The 18,699-nt window shown below is 33.0% G+C and overlaps 1 long non-coding RNA gene, 1 other non-coding gene and 1 pseudogene across 3 annotated transcripts; all 3 read right to left on the bottom strand.

Annotated features, from left to right (window-relative positions):
• Positions 1-2,238: 2,238 nt before the first annotated feature.
• On the bottom strand, positions 2,239-6,562 carry LOC149496794 (uncharacterized; annotated as a pseudogene).
• A 7,241-nt stretch (positions 6,563-13,803) lies between these two features.
• Positions 13,804-17,874, bottom strand: LOC105647898 (uncharacterized). 2 transcript variants are annotated; one of them, XR_016320462.1, is made up of 4 exons: positions 17,681-17,874; positions 17,522-17,582; positions 14,366-17,430; positions 13,804-14,006 (listed from the first exon to the last, which is right to left on the bottom strand). It is a non-coding gene; the product is annotated as an uncharacterized LOC105647898 (long non-coding RNA). The 2 variants fall into 2 exon arrangements; XR_016320463.1 differs by lacking the exon at positions 13,804-14,006 and having other exon boundaries at positions 15,712-16,704; positions 16,859-17,430; positions 17,681-17,870.
• TRNAV-AAC (transfer RNA valine (anticodon AAC)) lies at positions 13,920-13,993 on the bottom strand. The gene has a single exon. It is a non-coding gene; the product is annotated as a tRNA-Val (tRNA).
• Positions 17,875-18,699: the final 825 nt, after the last annotated feature.

The following is an 18,699-nucleotide window of genomic DNA, read 5'->3' as shown; positions in this document are numbered from 1 at the left end:
AGCGGTTATTTAGCACAATTGTAAGCAGATCAGTTGTTTTATATTTTCAAACAATGTCTTTATCAAGATAATATCTATTAGTTACATTCCATCAAAATAATGTCATTGAATTAATTTAAAATTATATTAAAATACATATAACTTAAGCCGTGCAAATTGAATAAATTGTTATTCAAACTTTGGTCAATTTAAGTCGAATCCATTATATGTCCTGCATTATATATTTAATCTTAACACAATTAATTAAATATTAAGATAATATTATTAAATTAAATTAAAAATCTATATAATATATAAAAGAAGAGTGAGATATATATTAATTATATATCAATGTGTTTTTTCATTCCTAAGATGGATATTAAAAATAAATATACAGATATACATATACATACATATAATATATATATATATATATATATATATATATATATATATATATATATATATATATATATATATATTATTAAAAATTGAACTTTTCTTTTTATACAAGTATAATCTCAAATTTTTACGAAAATTGTCTATTAAAGTGGGACGAAAACGAGAATGAGAAATGACAATATTACAAGTCTTACTATCATTTGCAGGAATAATGTGTGCACATTTTTTTATGCAGGTCACACCATGCATGAATTTTGCTATTGCATACCTTGTGAAAGACTTTGCAGAATACTCTTTTTTGATAAGTGACTTTGCAGGATATTTAACAAGGCAAATCTTAACATTGTAACATTTTTCAGCATATCTCAATGAGATATAATTTTATAATGCATTTCACGATAATTATATTATACAATTTTGTTATTTTTGAATGATGTTATGAAAGATTATTTCATTTGGAGATGGAAGTGAGACCGGTATTTTAGAGTACTAACTCCGCTCCGATCTGTTTAATTAAGGTACAGATAGTTATAAAATGCGTGTTACACGGATAAGGCTAGAGAAATTACTATCCACAACAGATACGAGTAAAGTAAGGGTATTAGACTCTGGGTACCCACTATAATAAATAGTTTTGGCCGTAGGTACCCGCAGGTACACTATCCATTTATTAGTAAAAAATACATTTTAAATAAGTTTGGGTTTAGATAGTTTAAAATGTGCGGATACCCTATCCGTTTAAGGGGTACTTTAAATAGGTATGAGATTGATACGGGTAATAAAATTTTAAATGGGTTCGGATAGTGGTACTTAAATGGATATTTAAACGGGTAGTAAAATTTTTAATGGGGACAGTTACGGGCAGTTTAAAGTTCGTGAATACCTACCCCGCTACAATCCACAATTTCATTCTTTAATATTGCTCCGCATATGGTGCTGGTTCTAACACTAGTTACAAGTAAAAATAAAAAAGAAAAGAACCTTATAATATTTACATTAATTTAGAGTAAACAATAATTAAAGAAAACAATGATAAACAAATTAATGTACACACAATTAAAAACTATCAATAAAAATAAAAATGGATTTCATATATGCTAAAAAGAAATCAACACAAACAAAATCTTTTACCAGAGAATCGCCAGAGAAAGCAGGATTGAAGCGAGCAACATCAGAAATATCCAAGCTGGGGACAAGGTCTAGGGCTAAAAAAGCGCTGAGCTTAGATATCTTTGGCTGGATTATAGAAATTTGAAGAGACCTAATTAAAATCCTAATACATAAGATAAAGAAAGAGCTACTTAAATAGACAATACTCGATGGAGATGTGTGTGAAACAGATGGTTATTAGGTTAGATGACATGAGGTTTAGGTGCTGTCAAAATTTGGCTAATTATCGTGATGTGTCGATATAGAGTGCATATGGTTAATTAGATCAATTACTATATTCAGCTGGTCAAACACAAAAGGAAAATATAGATATACATTGGTCTATATTTGGAGTTTAAAAAAAAAGGTATGCATTTGTCTAAAAATTAAATGGAAAATTTTGGTATAACTATTTAAAATTAAGAATCCAACACAATTTAATATCCTTAGCTTACAGTTACTAATGTAATTCTATTGAGATTGGAAGTAAGAAATTATACGAAAAACTATTTGTTTTGCACAAAAATGATGAGTAATTGTTCAATAACTTGTGGTTTTGGTTGACTATTTTAAACTAAAGTACTTGTTTGCCAAATTTTCAATTTTTTTTTTAGGAAAAACATAGAATTTTCATACAACTAAAAATGCCAAGTCAGCTTGAACAAAACATAAAATAGAGGGTGGAATATCTTCAACCCAAATGAGCTCCTCAAACCTATAGGAGAGAGCTTCCTTTGCTAAACTATGAGCGACACCATTACCTGCTCGATAAATATGGGACAAAGAACATGAGGAAAATAAACTTATAGAGTCTTTAAGAATTAGCAATCTATTGGCTAATTCAAAAAAAGGGACTGTGGGATATTTCATCTTTTAGATCAAAGATACGCAATCTGACTCCAAAATGACGTGTTGAAAGCCTAAGTCAAGAGTTGCATTTGCTGCGAGGATTGCAGCCTCAACCTTAGCTTCTTCTAGTGCTAAAGAACCTTGAAAGCTCTTCAAACTTGATGCCACTATTTCATGATTATCATTCCTGATTAACATCTCCAGCCCTCATTTACCATCCCAAGAGACAGCAGCATCACATTTTATTTTTTACTAAACCAGTTGTAGGGGGCTTCCAACTCGCATTGCCAGCAACAACCTATGGATTAGAAAGCGACAGTACTACCCTTAAGCCACAATCTTTGCACTCAAACAAAGTAGATAGCGCGACTTGCACAACTTGAGGTTTAGACGCTTGTTGCTGGGTAAAGATAAAAGCATTTCGTGCTCACCAAAATAGACCAAGTTGCCATGCACAACACTTCCATCTGATCAGGTTCAAAGATTTCCATAAAATGCTGAGATAACTGCTTGACTGAGATATCCTCTGCTACTTGACAAATGCAAAGTGGGCACAGCATCCATACTCTGCGAGAGAAAGAGCAGTCAAAATTAATATGAAAGGCAGATTCCTCCCTTTCACCATACAAACTACACATAATCAATATCAATCGCTCGTCTTCTCAGGTTAGTTTTAACTGGCAAATGATTTTAACCCGCCCGAAACATAAAATATTTAATCTTTAGATGAATAAACTGATGCCATATCCTCTTCTAAAAAGCTGAAGCATTTGCATGTGAAGATTTTACTGCCACATGAGGTGATAAAGTTTGAAGAGCAAGGTGATACACTATTTTTACTTGAAGCATCCCAGATTTCATTAAAGGCCATATAAATTCATCTTTCGATCTACCACAAGCGATCGAAATTTCCAAAATCTGCTTAGCCTCATTGGGTCTAAACAAGGAATTGACTCGTTCCCGCTGCCAGCTTATATTCTTCAAGTCAATTAGCTAGTTTACCAACGAGTCTACAGGGAGAGTCGATGGCGGTGTCACCACCTTATAGCCAATTTGCTTCGGTAACCAGATATCCTTCCAGATTCGAATACGACTGCCATTACCCACGAGCCATCTTGCTCCTTTTTCAATAATCCATCTCGCTTGCATTGGACTTCTCCAGGAAAAACTAGGTTGATACCCTGTTTTAGCTTCCAAAAACCCACACCTCGGATGATATCAAGCTTCCAAAAAATTTGGCTAAAATAGAATTTTCATCCCTACTCAGTCTCCAACATTTTTTAGCAAGCATAGCCATATTGAAACTTTGTATATCTCTGAAACCTAAACCCCCACTTTGCTTGGAGTAGCATAGTTTTTTCCGAGAGACCCAATGAATTTTCCTCTCGCCTTTCTTCTAGCCCCACCAAAACCTAGCATTTTACTCTCAATCTGATTGCAAATTTCCTTCGGTAACAAGAACCAGCTCATCATATAAGTAGGGATCACCTGCGCCACAACCTTAAGCAATATTTCCTTGCTCTGGATAAAGATTTTTCTTTCCAACCCTTCAGTTTGTTTACAATCCTTTCAACCAAATTGCTAAACGTCAGTTTCTTTTGTCTCCCTATAATTACAGGTACACCCCAAATACTTGCTATGCTGACCCATTATGCGAACGCCCATCCGAAACCTCAATTTCTCTTGTCTACGATCTTCTACTCGTGCACTAAAACAAATCTCGGATTTCTCTAAATTTACTTTTTGACCTGAAAGTCCTTTATAATCCTAGAGAATCTGGATCACCTTGTCTACTTCAGTTGTCGAAGCTCTTCCAAAGATGATGCTGTCATCGGCAAAAAATAAATGAGAAATGGACGGAGCTCCACAACATATTTTTATTCCATGAATTTTGTGCTACCTTTCTGCCTCATAAATCATACCCAAGAAATTCTGCACAGATCAGAAATAAATAAGGAGATAAAGGGTCACCCTGTCTAAGTCCTCTTTAGGTAAGAAGACTTCCTGGGGTTGCCAATTAATCAATAGAAAATAGGAAATAGAAGATATACATCCCATAAGAAGACTAACCCAATTTCTACTATATCTCATTTTCAGCATAACACTCTCTAGAAAAGACCGCCCTACCCTGGCATAGGCCTTACTCATATCTAGCTTAAAAGCAAAATGACCTTTTTTTTTTCCTTTAGAAATAGGTTTCATAAAAAGAAAAATTTCGAAAGCTATAAAGCATTATTTGTTATGAGTCGCCCTAGGACAAAAGCCGATTGAGAATGGTGGATAATATGAGGCAAAACAGTTTTAAGCCTATTAGCTATGACTTTTGTGATTATTTTTAAAAATAACATTGCAGAAACTAATAGGCCTAAAATATTTGGTAGTTCCGAATTTTTAATTTTTGGGATTAAAGTAATAAAAGTATGGTTTAAAGAGGCTGGAGATTCATGATTGTTAAGGATAGACAATATTTTATTTTCCACAAACTTGCCTACAATATGCCAGAATTTTTGGAAAAAGAAAGGAGGCATACCGTCAGATCCAGGAGCTTTCGACGGGTGCATCTGCTTTAAAGCAACTTTGATCTCGTCACTGTTAAAAGGCTATGTAAGGTTGGCATTCATCTCCTTAGTAACCGTTTTCTCTATAAAATCCAAGCTTTTAATAGAAATAGAGGAGTTTGATGAAGAGAATAAGTTTCTAAAATATTGAGACATAACCCGTGCAATATTTTCCTCATCCTCATAAATTGGCCTTTAATCATCATAAATTTTGCCGATTGTGTTCCTCTTCAATCTTTGATTAGCCTTGGAATGGAAAAAATCGGTGTTCTTATCACCCTCTTGAAGCCATTGGATATGTGACCTTTGACTCCACATTATTTCCTCACGAGCCATTAACTCTTTCATAGTGGCCTCAATTCGTTTCTGCCTCTAGATACAACTTTCAGACTGTGGACCTTGCTACAACATATGTAGCATTTCTTAACAGTTTGAAAGTTGCTTGTTAATGGAACCAAAGCATCGCCTTTCCCATATTTTCAGTGCCTAACCATATCTAGTAATTTTGTTCTCTATACTTTGATTATCATTCTCAGCCCAAGAATCTTTAACGGTTTCCACACACGACTCCTCCCGACACCGCATTAACTCAAAACGGAAAAGCCGAACCTTTTTTTCCAAGAAGACCGAGAACCGGTGAACCTCAAAACTATAGGACAATGATTAGATCCCAACCTTACTAGATGTTCAACGAAGAAAGTTTGAAACAAAGAAAACCATTGCTGGTTAGCCACAAATCTATCCAAACGTTGCTTTATATTCTGATTCCCACTTTGACCATTAGTCCATGTAAATTGGTAACCAAAATACCCCATATCCATTAAATGGCATGAATTCAAAGTATCATGGAAAACCTGCATCTTACGCTGATCCTTCAGATTGCCACCCATTTTTTCGCTTTGGAAGAGAATTTCGTTAAATCTCCTCCACAAATCCAAGGCAAGGTTGAGATATCTCTCAAACTCTACTAAATCCCATGTGAATTGTTTTTGATTTTCCTCCGGCCACCCATAGATACTTGAAAACCTCCACTTATTATCGACAATGGCATCAATATGGTGCAAGGAAGAAGATAGCACCTGGATATCACGAGAATCATCCCACAAAAGGCACAGACCTCCCTATCTCCTAACTTCCTTCTCACAAGCAATAGTAAAATAATTTACAAAATCGATTTTCTGACAAAGACTCTACATTTCATCTAGCAACAACTTAGTCTCCATTAGAAAAACAATGGAAGGAACTTGAAGCTTCAAAAGCCTCTTAAGGTGATGAATTGCTTGGGGGTTCCCAAGCCCCATGCAATTCCAAGCAAGCAGACTCATTGATATCAACGAGATTGTTGAGCAGTCACTACCGCTGAATTTTGTACAGAAAGATCTTGGTCCATAATTACCCTCTTATTCTGGCGCTCAAACATATCAATATCCATATGTTACTCAGCCAGGCCAACCTCTCTAGTTTTACATCCCAAAGACAGACTGACAACAGTCTGTTTAGAGTTATGATTTTCATGAGCAAGTGTTTTCCATGGATTTTTGGGTGAGGGAGGTTTCACTAACTGGGCTAATGAGGTATATGTAGGTATAGCAGAAATAGCACTTGGATCGTTAAGGAAGGTACAAGCTATGGGTTCTAATGGACATGTCTGGGAGTGTGAGATAGGAGTTGTTAAATTTTCCTGGTGGTGGGTTATGACACTTATTATAGTGGGAGAAGGCATGACGTCTTTGTTTTTGGAAAAAGTTTAAATAGGGTTAAGTTCACAGGCTATTAGGTTATAAATTATGGGATCAGAAAGAATTGCACTAGGTGGTACGGATGAAGGATTATTATGTTCCAAGATATGCAGCTCATCCATTACAGATTTGTGAGTACATAGACTTACACATAAATTTTCCAGCTAGCCTAGAATACCATCCATGTCAACTTCTCTATGCTCACTAGGTGAAACCACTTCAACACTAGTATTCATGTCTGTCACAGCTATAACACCTACTGTCATCGGTTCAGAGTGGTTAGCCTCTACATGGACACTATTTCGTTCAAAAACTAACTTCTTTTTTGCTAGGGAATCAATATTTTCACTCCCTAAGATTTTAGTATTTCTGCAAAAAGGAGAAGCTTTTAGGGAATCATCATAAGGAAGTAGTTTATTTGTTAAATGATCCACATCGGATTCATCACAATGGCTTACAGTATGGCTGCACTTAATTCGGTAGGCCTTCATACTTAAGTGCTACCTAGAAGGATTACCATTAAATTTCATCATGGTACCTCTAAGGAGAGGGTTACATAATTTTAACAGAACACAGAAACGAATATATTTTCCCCATATAGTCTCATTATTGTCATGCATTGTTGAAACATCCTAACCTTATTGCCAATCATTTTTACTACGTTTTCATTCATGCACCTAAGAGGAAGATCATAGGCCCTTATCCAAAAATTACTACTCGAGAACTCCATATCATAAGGTTATTAATCGCCCCTTGCCTCTTTCAAAATAAGGAGGTTTTTTTCAAAATGCCACAATTGATTTTCCAACACTTATTTCAAATCCCGCCAATGGTGAAACTGAAACAAAAACACCTCTTTTCCCCACTCTCGGGCCAACACACCATGCTTTGCCTTCCAAACTATGGTCATAGTATCCATTAATGCAAATTTATTAAAAGTGTGATCAGTCCATAGTTTCCCAGCCAAGCATAGGTTCTCCCTCATTGTTCACATCAGGCTGCTCTTGAATCTCAATTGGTTCATCCTCCATAACAGTATGGTTATTGCTAGAACTCATTCTAAAACATCAAACTCACAGTCAGTTTCAACACTTGGATTATAGAAAAACCAAGAACCCAGAAGATCAATATCTAAAAAATAGAAAAACAACACATCAGGGATGAGGAAAAGAAAGACAGAAAGAAAAATGTGAAAGCAGAGACACAAAAGAAAATAGTGAAAGTAATAGGCAAAAAAAATGAATGGAAAGACGAGGAGAAAGGACAACTCGTGGTCTTGGAAAAAGACAAATCGACTCACAAAATAGGGGACAACACTTGCAAAAGCTAAAACCCTAATCACTCACAAAGGAGAAAACCGTAAAACTCTCGCATGGGAGAAAACCTATGAAATTTGTTATTAAAATAATATCAAATTTCAAATTCCACTCTACCTTGAAAAAATGGAACTCATTTGTATTATATTAAAGTAAAACTTGATTCTTATATAAATTGGAGAATTAAACTTTTCTTGAAAATTGAATTGGTATATTACAGTGATTTTCGCAAGTGTACGAAATCGCAACAAGTAATATAGAGTGAAAGAGTATCATATCCACAGGGATTGTATATCAATTACCAAAATTATGTTAACCTATTATTATTTAGACGACGATAAGAGAGATTTATTATAAGGAAAGTAAATTCAAAAATAAAACAGAAAGAGGTCAAGCAACAAAATTTAGGTGAAAAGAAATCAAGGATTTAAATTACTAGGGAATTTGTTTTCACTTAATTCTATCCAATTTATTTTATTAGTCTGTTAATCAATTTTAATTGTTCAAGTAGGAGAAACAACCCTAAAGTCACTAGCAGGCTCTCCCGATGTATTGTTAGCTATTCTAATCTAATCTAATTACCTATCTTCCAATAGCGCAATCAAACATAAATTAAATCATTAAGTTTTATGGTTATTTTGTGAATTCATAACCTAAGTTCATTAACTTATGAAAACCCCCCTTGAGTCAAACCATATAGCTTCCGCATTAAGTTATTATTCTCAAGTAATTCATTACCTTTTTCATATCAAAAACCCTTCTCCCGATAGTGATTAATGAAATAAATCAATCCAGGGGAGAAACTCTGCCTGGAAGCTTTAAGTTCAATAATAAATTATAACAAGAACAAGGAAAAGCAAATCTAATATTATAAATTGAAGTCGAATTAAGTTACATCAAATCCCTAGTATAAGAGTTTAGCTAGACATAATAATTAAAAACTTAGTAATATTTGAATAGATCTTCATAATCAGTGATGAACAATGAAAAGAAAAACAAGATTAAGAGTTTAGAGATAAAAACTAGGTAACAGCTATGTGGATGGCTTCCTTTAATCTTGGCACAAATCTTGAATGCTTGAAATCTTTGAGAGAGAGAGAACTATGTAGAAAAAAATACTCAATTTCGAGATGGTCTATGCAATGAATAGCTCCCCTCTTTATATAGACCTCCTGGAGGAAAATCTGACTCCGTTTAGGAAATAGAATCCTAATTAAGTACAAAATCTTCTTTAGGAGATCATGACTGTTTAGGCCTTGGATTTCTTCTTAGTTAGGACTCTTTTCTCTTCCTAAATGGGTTTAGATCTGGTTTAGCACGTTTAGGAAAATATCCGAGGCGGGCCCATGTGAGAAAAGGATTGGTTTGCGTTTTTAGTTCACGTCAGCTCTGCCTTCGAAGCACGGGCGTGCCATCTAGCACGGCTGGGGCGTGCTAGAGTCTAGGACTATGAATGATTGAGCACAGGCCGTGCTATGCAACATGCTCAGAGGAGTCTTTGTGGCACGGGCGTGCACCCTAGCACGGCTGGGGCGTGCTAGGCTCTGACCTTCCAAGATAAATTTCATCCCAGGCGTGCTAGGAAGACGCGCCCTGAGGTTCCTTTGGGCACGGGCGTGTCCTATAGCACGGGCTAGTCGTGCTAGCCCCTGACTGTTCACTTGATTTCCCTTAGTTTAGCACGGGCGTGCTATGATGCACAATCAGGGCGTGCTAGACTCTGACTATTTTGCTTTGTAATGCTCTTTTCTGTGCCAAAATCCTGCAAATTTCTTTCAGATCAAGTGGATTATGATTCAAGGAAGCTTTGAACAAAAATTATACTTAAAATGAAATAAAAATAAATCAAAGTGATAAAATGTACTAAAATTCTAATTAAAAACTATACTAAAAATACTGTAAAACTGACACCTATCAGTATACATATTGTTAACGCTCGATTTTTCACCCTTTATGCTTGATGATGAAAATTCTTCGATTCTTTAATTAATTTGACATTGGTGGTTTTCAGATTATTTATTTCACACTTTTCTTATATAAAGCTATCTATCGGGCTTTTGTGGAGAATGAAATTATTGGGTTTAAAAATTGTTCAAGGTTAATATTTGCTCATATTAGAAATTAGCTTAATTTATTAAGTTTAGTTTCAGGTTTTGGCTCAAGTAATTAGCCCATAGCCGAGTATAACCATTATTGTTGGCCAACAAATGATTAAAATTAAAGAGAATAAATGGAGCCAGACAAGGAAAAACAAAAAACGTGAAGGCTAAGGTGAGGGAATTAAAGAGAGTAAAAGTCTAATAGAATACAAAGACTAATAGGGATTAAAAAGACTTGATGGTAGGATATAAATAGGAAAGGACGAAAATTAATTCAAGAATCAGAAAAAGGTAAAAATTCTTAAACTCAGAGCATTAATACATCAAAAATCCATAATGTCATGTTATTCTTTAATGGAAACTCTAATGTTCTAGTTAAAAGTAGCTACTATTTATGATCTATACCTTATAAGTGTTTAGACTCTGAGTTCTCAAACTCAACAAACTAATCTATACCAGAGGTATTAGATTTTTCTATGTAGTTTTGATAGAGTTCATTGATGGTGTTCTATTTTCTGAATTAAATCTGATTCTTGTTGAGCTAATTGCTCAAACATGGCTTTGTGTTCTAAAAAACGAACTTGAGATGATTTCAATTGATTTGGTGTTAATATGGGTGAGAAACCTGAGTTTTTTGTTGCTTATTTCAGTGGTATTTGTCCATAAAAATGCTGGAATTACATTCTTGCTACCAGATATGAACTAGTACGTAAGAGGTTTACACACCTGTTATTAAGTCTTATGTACCAGTAACAATTCTTTACACACCAGTTGCTCATTTGTTTATCAGACACACACTGGTACATAAGAGGGTTATACATCTGTTGTTAAGCTTTACGTACCACCAGTTGTTGATTAGAGGCAACATACAATTGATGGTTTTGTTATCTTTATTGTCCTTTTTTTTCTTTTTAATTATTCATTTTGTTTTATTATATTTCTTTTATTTGTCTTAATTCTAACCTTCTAGATTTATTTATTTATTTTATTTTTACAACTTATGTAATTTTATTTGACTTTAGATGTTTTTTTAGCTAAGTAATAATGAGTTTGATTTAACTAGTTTTAACTTTTTCCTTGCATCATAATTTAAATTATTATTTTTTTGTAATTATAATTAATCATCTGAAATTTTATTATTTAGTTGGTTATTGCATTTATTTATTAGATAAATGATTAAGGGTGTATATTATATCGTTTAGATGAATGGTTAGGATTGTTTGATTAAATTATTTATTTATTTACTCATTATTTGTGAGAATGTAATTAATTAGTAGTCGGATATTTTTAGAGGAGATGTAATTAATTAATTGTAGGTTATCTTAAAAGCAGTGCTAATTAATTAGTTGCAAGTTTGTTTATTATTTGGGATGTAATTATTTTCTCCTCCCTCATTTTTTTGTAAGTTTAATTAGTTGTTGTGGAAACAATTTATTTTATATTTGTGATTATGCCATATCAATGTGAAAAAATAATCTTCTGATTTTCAGAATTAAAATGTTTTCAAAAAGATTTTTGTTAAGAATTAGGTTTAAAAATTAAAATCAACTCTTACCTAGATAAACCAATAAATTAGAGGTCGGTGCCATGGCCGGGTGGGCTCGGGTGCCTAACACCTTCCCAAGCCCACACTTAACTTCTTTATACAAACTGTAGTTGTCACCTAGTGATAAGTGCATATACGATCTGATAATAAATTCAAGTTCGTATCTCACTTCCCCTATAATAAAAAAAATTGTTTATTATATTATAATTTGAATATTGAAATTCTCATGGCTACCTTACTTCCATCAAAATACTTGAAAATTAAAAATAAAATATATTACCATGAGAAATATTAATCTTACAATCCAAATAAAATTTAAACATGTATTAATAAAATAAAAATAAAAGGGAGGAAGAAGAGAGAAAAGGAAAAGTAGGCACACCAAAAGATGCGACACGAAAAGAGTATGCAGTGAGCTTTATATTTCTGCAAAACAAGTTATTAATTTTGGTTATAAGTTTAGCAATTTATAGAAATTCCATTGCTAACCCGTTTGTAAAACCCTTCAATTGTTAGCAATCGAAAGAGAATGAAATAGGTTTTGTTAATAAAAATCAATGTAGGTTGTAATTTTAGAAACGGAAAGAGATCCGTTGCTAACCCATTTGTAGACCCTTTGTCAACTCTTAGCAACAAGAAAAGAATGAAACGAAAAAAAGAATGAAATAATATTTGCCAATTAATAAAAAATAATCTGATTAAGGAAATTAATATAACTAATATAATTAAAAATTATTATATAATTTTAATCCATCAATAAAATTAAAATTTTCTTAATTAGAATAGGATTAAATTATTTTTAGTGATATTTTTAATCAACCGATAAAATATTAATAAAATTAACAATTTTCTAATTAGAATAGAACTAAATTATCCTTAATAATGTTTTTAACCGATAGTTAAAATTGGATGGTTCCTTATAGTGAACTATTGTTTTTAATATTCCTCAAATATTGTCCAGTAAAATTCAACCTTTTTTTTTTTTACAAGGATAAAGAGGATATGCCTCTAAGAACAAAATCTAGAATAAATACTCCACATGTCTGAATCAACCCCCCTTCCTCTAGCCATATGAACCATCCGATGAATTTTTCTTGCTATGTCTTGACAATGGATGATTCTCAAACGGTGGCAGATTTCGAAAAAAAAAAAAAAAACTTATAATCTTCTGAAAAAGGAGTCAAAGACATAAACAAATTGAATTTAATGAATTAATTTAGACAAATATATATATATATATATATATATATATATATATATATATATATATATATATATATAATAAAAAAAGTCAATAATTGACCCCTCTTTTTAGAAAGTAGATCCCCACTGTTCTCAAATCATGTAATTGTTTTCCTTTTAATTTAAAAAGGAAAAAAGACAGAAGGAAATTAACAATTTCAAGATTGTGCTTCAATTCAAATAAAAATAAACAAACCTTTTATATTTTTGAACTTGGATAGCCTTAATTGAATTTTAAAATGTTTTTTGAATTTGGATAGCCTTGATTGCATTTAAAAATATTTAAACTTCGATTTTGTAACACTAAACCGCAGTTTAAATTCATTTCCATTCATCGGAAAGCTTACTATACAGCACATGGACATTTTTATTATTTTCACTGAAAATGTCTCTCCTCCAGCTTAGATTTATCTCTCTGTCTCACACATTTTTCATTTTATCTCTCTTCTTTTTTGTTCCCTTTCTCTCAAATTTTTCTCCTTTCTCTTTTATTATCCAGTAACATGGATTATATAAGAAATAAGCATCCAAAATTTAGATAGAACCCTTGACTAGATTTTTCAAGTTATTACCGATTAAAAAAAAAAAGCATATTATATATCTAGCAAAAATAAACTTAAAAGAGAAGAAACTAAGTTTTGATAGCAAACCCAGCCCAAATAGTTAGGAAGAAAAAAATAATTTTACTTAATTATGGGTGGAAAAGCTAAATTATATATATATATTAATTTTTTTTATTTTATTTTGAGGAGGGCCACAGCCCCTTGGCCCGGCCGGCCCTGCCCTGCATCCGTCTCCACATCTAAAACCAAACAGCCCGTTTAATCAATCAGGAAACCTAAAAAAATAAATGAGACCAAGTCTGTTTTTCAGTGGTGTTAATTTGACTGAAATTAAAAAATCTATATGTGATGTGATGTAAGATTTCAGAGAACATAAGTGAAATTAAATCGGTGAAAGGACATTTTATCGTCCGGTGTGTTAAAAAATCTCTACAAAAAGGGAAGAGCCGGTTATAAACTGATAGAAATAAAAAAGATTGGCGTCGCCCAGACTCGAACCGGAGACCTTCAGTGTGTTAGACTGACGTGATAACCAACTACACCACGACACCGGTGACGATTTAGCTGAATGAAATTATAATAGAAATAGAATGAGAATGAATAAATACGTTGCTTGCTTCTTTCTTCCAACTAAATTATATTTTTTTCGCATAAATATTTTTATTTTTTATAATTATTTAAAAATAATATTCCAATAAATATTACATGTTTAAAAAAATATCTAGCGTACATTATAATATATAAAAATATATAAAAACAATTATAGCTTTAATGTTCATTTTAAGCAACTGCTACTAAAATATCAGCAGACACCAATATTCATTCATTTGCAACCACTATGAAACAGCCCCGACAAACACACATCTCCCCAAAAAATAAAAGAAAAAAAAAACAAAAACAATGCAATTTAGCATTTCTAGTACCGTTAGATCCGAGTGGATTTGAACCACCAACCTCTCAAAACCCTGGTCAGGGCATTGAGCGCTCTACCATTTTGAGCTTACAGATCTTCATAACATCACCAGAGTGATCTCGAAATATGCGACTTAACTTGGTTTTCGCTTCAAAAAAGAAACTATACAACAGAGCTAAAATCAAGACATTAGTTGCAAATTTATAACCAATCTGTCTGTTCCCCAAAAGTAATTAATTAATTCTATATTTCAGATATTAAAATTTCAAAATAAAAAAATAAAAAAAAATTTCTATTTTTAATCCATACTAATAGAAAGTACTTCAAAAATAGAAATGAAAAATGTCAAATCACTAATTCTGCGTAAATAAATTCAACTCTCCTCCTTTTCACAGACAAATCTATTATAATCGTCCTAAATTTATTTTAAAAACTATTATAGAACAAAACTATTCAACTTCAAAATTAATGGATAATTTTGTAAAATTAAAAAATAATAAAAAAAGCTCAAACCAAGTGAAAAATAAATAAATCTATTAATTTTTATATGCATACATAAAATAATAATACGCTTAGAATTCAAACCCTTCATTAAATAAAAAAAAGATTCTAGTAGGTCAACAATTATTAATAAATTAAATACTTAGATAAATTAACCATACAATTTTTGCTTAAATATATTTCCATATTGATTAGATTGCATTTTTATAAAAAAAAAAAAAATTATTAATTATAAATACAAAATTTACTACCAGAAAAAAAAAAGGTAATCCCAGAACCAGACGTTCAATCTAATCTGATTTTTACTTTTGCTTCAAATAAATCAAGAAATCGCCTTCCAAAGGCTGAAAGTAAATTTCTGGCATCCTAAGGTTCAGGAGATATAGCGGGAGAACGTTAGAAGACGGCAAGTAAAATTCCGACAAAACCACCTTTGATGTCGGCAAGATTTCCCCATTACGATACAGATCCTATTAAATACTAAGTCCTAAATTTACATCTAATTCCCAGAAACAACAGATATCCATTCTTCCAGTAAACATTAGAAATCCCACGAAAGAGAAACATTGCCATGCAAATATTTCAGATTAAGATGTTTAAGTCGACACATTTGGAAAAGATATTTAAGACTAGGTTAAGCAAGCCATTAGTAAAAGACGAGGAAAAAGAGTAGATGAGAGCTGATTTTTTCACAGTATGTGCATAAGGTTTTGGTTTAAGCATAGAGTTAAAACGACCCTATTTGCCGCTGGGCTTTGTTAGAGACATTTATAGAACATACATTACCCAAAGCAGACCCTTTATATGTTTTCATGAGCCTGTACAAGTTAAATATGACATAAAATAAAGGACAAATGCACAAAAAGAAACTCCTTGTAGAAGCTGAAATTATCATCATAATGAGCTCAAAAGCAACTTATAACTATTGTAAACGCTAAAGAACTATATAACTAACTAATGTTCCATCGAATTTGCAAAATCTACTTATTTCTGGCAATGAAAAGAAAAGAAAATCATAGGACTTAATTTTATCACCTCGGAGATGAGTATTATGGCCGTTCTGCACTTGAATCCAGATCAACTACCCTTCCTCCAAAAACCATTTGATGCCAATAGCAATCATCTCCACGATCAAGCAGCAGCATGCGAACAGACCACAGAGGCTTTCCATACACCAAACCACTTCTTAGCCCATCAAAACCAACAAATTACCAAGCACTAGTATTTAAAACACTATATTGCGTAATAACGTCAGTAACATTAATGACTTACAAAACCAACAAATTACCAAGCACTAGTATTTCAAACACTATATTGCATAATAACATCAGTAACATTATAGACTTACAATTTCCATCGCTCTCAAACACCCACTACAAATACAACTCTTTGAAAATAAAGAGTACAACAAATTAAACCACCGTAAGTTGTAAATTGACAACCACACGATCTTCCAACAGGCGATGATATTAGAAGAAATTTTTTACACTGCCACTGTAGTGGATTTATTTCAATTTACACATGCTTGGATAGACAATATTATAAATGCATAATAATAAGAAAACTAATTGTGAAACATGGACATCTTAATTACTTTTGCAATGGTGGTGTTGTAGTGTGTGTGTGTGTATATATATATATATATATATAGAATATATGTGACAGACCAACAAAACATTATATGAAAGCGACTTATGGCTCAAGTGAAACCAAATGTAATACACGACAATACCCTTCTGGCTTGAAATAAAAAATACCTACAACTATTTCTGCAAATATTAAACGCATTCCCTTTTTACCTTAGGCACAGTTACGCTGTTACGACGACCTCCACTAAATAAGAAATAACTGCCAATGTCAAACATACAAATCGGCTTTAGTTATGTCCTCTTGACCAGCAAAGAAAGCATTCCCCAGATGAACATTTTAGGAATATAATTCATGATGCTTCATAACGGCTGATTATAACAAATTCATATATCAAAAGAATATTAGAGAATACCTTTCAATCCAAATCCGATGAGTTGTGAATTGGTTGAGCAATTGATAAAACGTTGTGCTTGATTTGATGCGCCTGATAGCCTTTTCCGAGATGGATATGTTTATGGTTGGGGGATAAAATGAAAAAGCAGGACAAAACACGCGCAAGGAGAGGAGAACCCGGGCAAATCCCCGTGCGATCTCCTCTCAAAAACACAAAAGAGTAATTTTTATTAAGTACTTGGTGACCTGCCATGCAAGCGCACCTGCCATGGCAAAGGTCCGATGACAAAGATATCAACCAAAGAATTAAAGCCCCCTCCATCAATCAAACAATATATGGGCTTCTCGTCCTGATATATCTTCTACATCCAGAGACATGAATATAAACATATATATATGTGGAGATATATATTTTTCCGCCTCCTAACATCTGATCAAAACGTCTGCTACAAAAACCACACATTAATTACAGGCAGACGCACTGATCTTGGCCGAGCGGATCCTTAAGGTGACAGGTCCTTTTACACCACCTGCAACAGCTACCAAAGAAAAAGGAATAGACACTTTCAACGGCTTTTTCATGACCCGAACCTGAAGCCACACAACCCACAATAAGACACGAAAAGGCGTAAATAGTAGTTTCAGATCCTTCTTGCTAATCACCAAAACAAGAAAACCATACCAGTCAGAAGATCAATTCAATGGACAGTTCGAAGTTGCAAGCTACACGACCATTGCAAGATCTATTCAGAAATACATATTCACAACATGTCTAGTAAAAATATTGTGGAAATATAACTAGCATATGAAGGAAAGCTGAGAGATCTATTATTACACAAACCTGATATCTACACGTCCCTATTTGAGTCAAGCCCTGAAACCACCATCTGAAAATAGATCGGAAAACGATCCATTCAACAGCGAAAGCCACAATCCTTGAGAAGAAGCCATTAAGAGGAGATCTGAACCAGAAAAGTTAGGCAGAGCTTGTAGAAAGAGAAGGAAAGAAATACGATAAGATATGGAAGAGAAGGTGTGGCTGTAATATCATTATATAGCGGCAGTGAAGAAATGGACGAACATGATTAATAGACGTTTGGAAAAATCGATGGATAAGAAACAACCAACGTGGCTGAGTTGTCGGCTTGTTTGTTGCCTTATTTGACATTGGGGCGGTGGTACAAAATGAACGGCCTACACAAAGCATGAGCTGGCTACCAGATAATTTTCGATAGCGTTACGTTTACGCATGTTTGACTAGTCAAACACGGCATTATGTCAGGTTTTTTTATGGCTTAATTTCACTGATGGTCACCGTTACCGATTACATTAGCGATCCTAATTTCTAATTTGTTACTGTATTAACTTTAATTGAGGCTTCAATGAAAGGAATGAGGAAGAAATTTTGGGTTCAAATCTTATTAAACACATCTATAGAGAAGGACAAAGAGTTTTAATTGTGATTAAATTTAAGTTAAATTTAATCGTCCCTTATAATAGAATCCAAATAATAGTGATTTACACAAATTTTAATTGATGTTTCAATAAAAGGAATCTATTAGGTTTTCTATTAGAGAATTAACGAAATGCTGACGTGCAAATGAGAATGATTGTGGTAGTAAAAAGTAAACTACATCAGTTCTGTCTAATCAACTTCTTGACTCCAAATCATCCTCTCCTATTTTCTCTATTGCCTTATTATCCCTTCGATCGTCGTTCTAAAAAAAGCATTAATTTGATTAAATTTTACTTTTTTGTAATCCATTCTTGTGAGACTGAATATTGTATTTCTCCTATTCACACATGGACAAAACAGGAGTATTCAAGCCTTATAGACATGGAGACCAGAGCAAGTTCTTT

Source organism: Jatropha curcas, chromosome 4, assembly GCF_041381405.1.
Source record: "Jatropha curcas cultivar XTBG-Jc1 chromosome 4, XTBG_Jcur_1.0, whole genome shotgun sequence".
Classification (NCBI taxonomy): Eukaryota; Viridiplantae; Streptophyta; class Magnoliopsida; order Malpighiales; family Euphorbiaceae; genus Jatropha; species Jatropha curcas.
The sequence above is the reverse complement of the archived record's forward strand: the minus strand, read 5'-3'. Positions and strand labels throughout refer to the sequence as shown.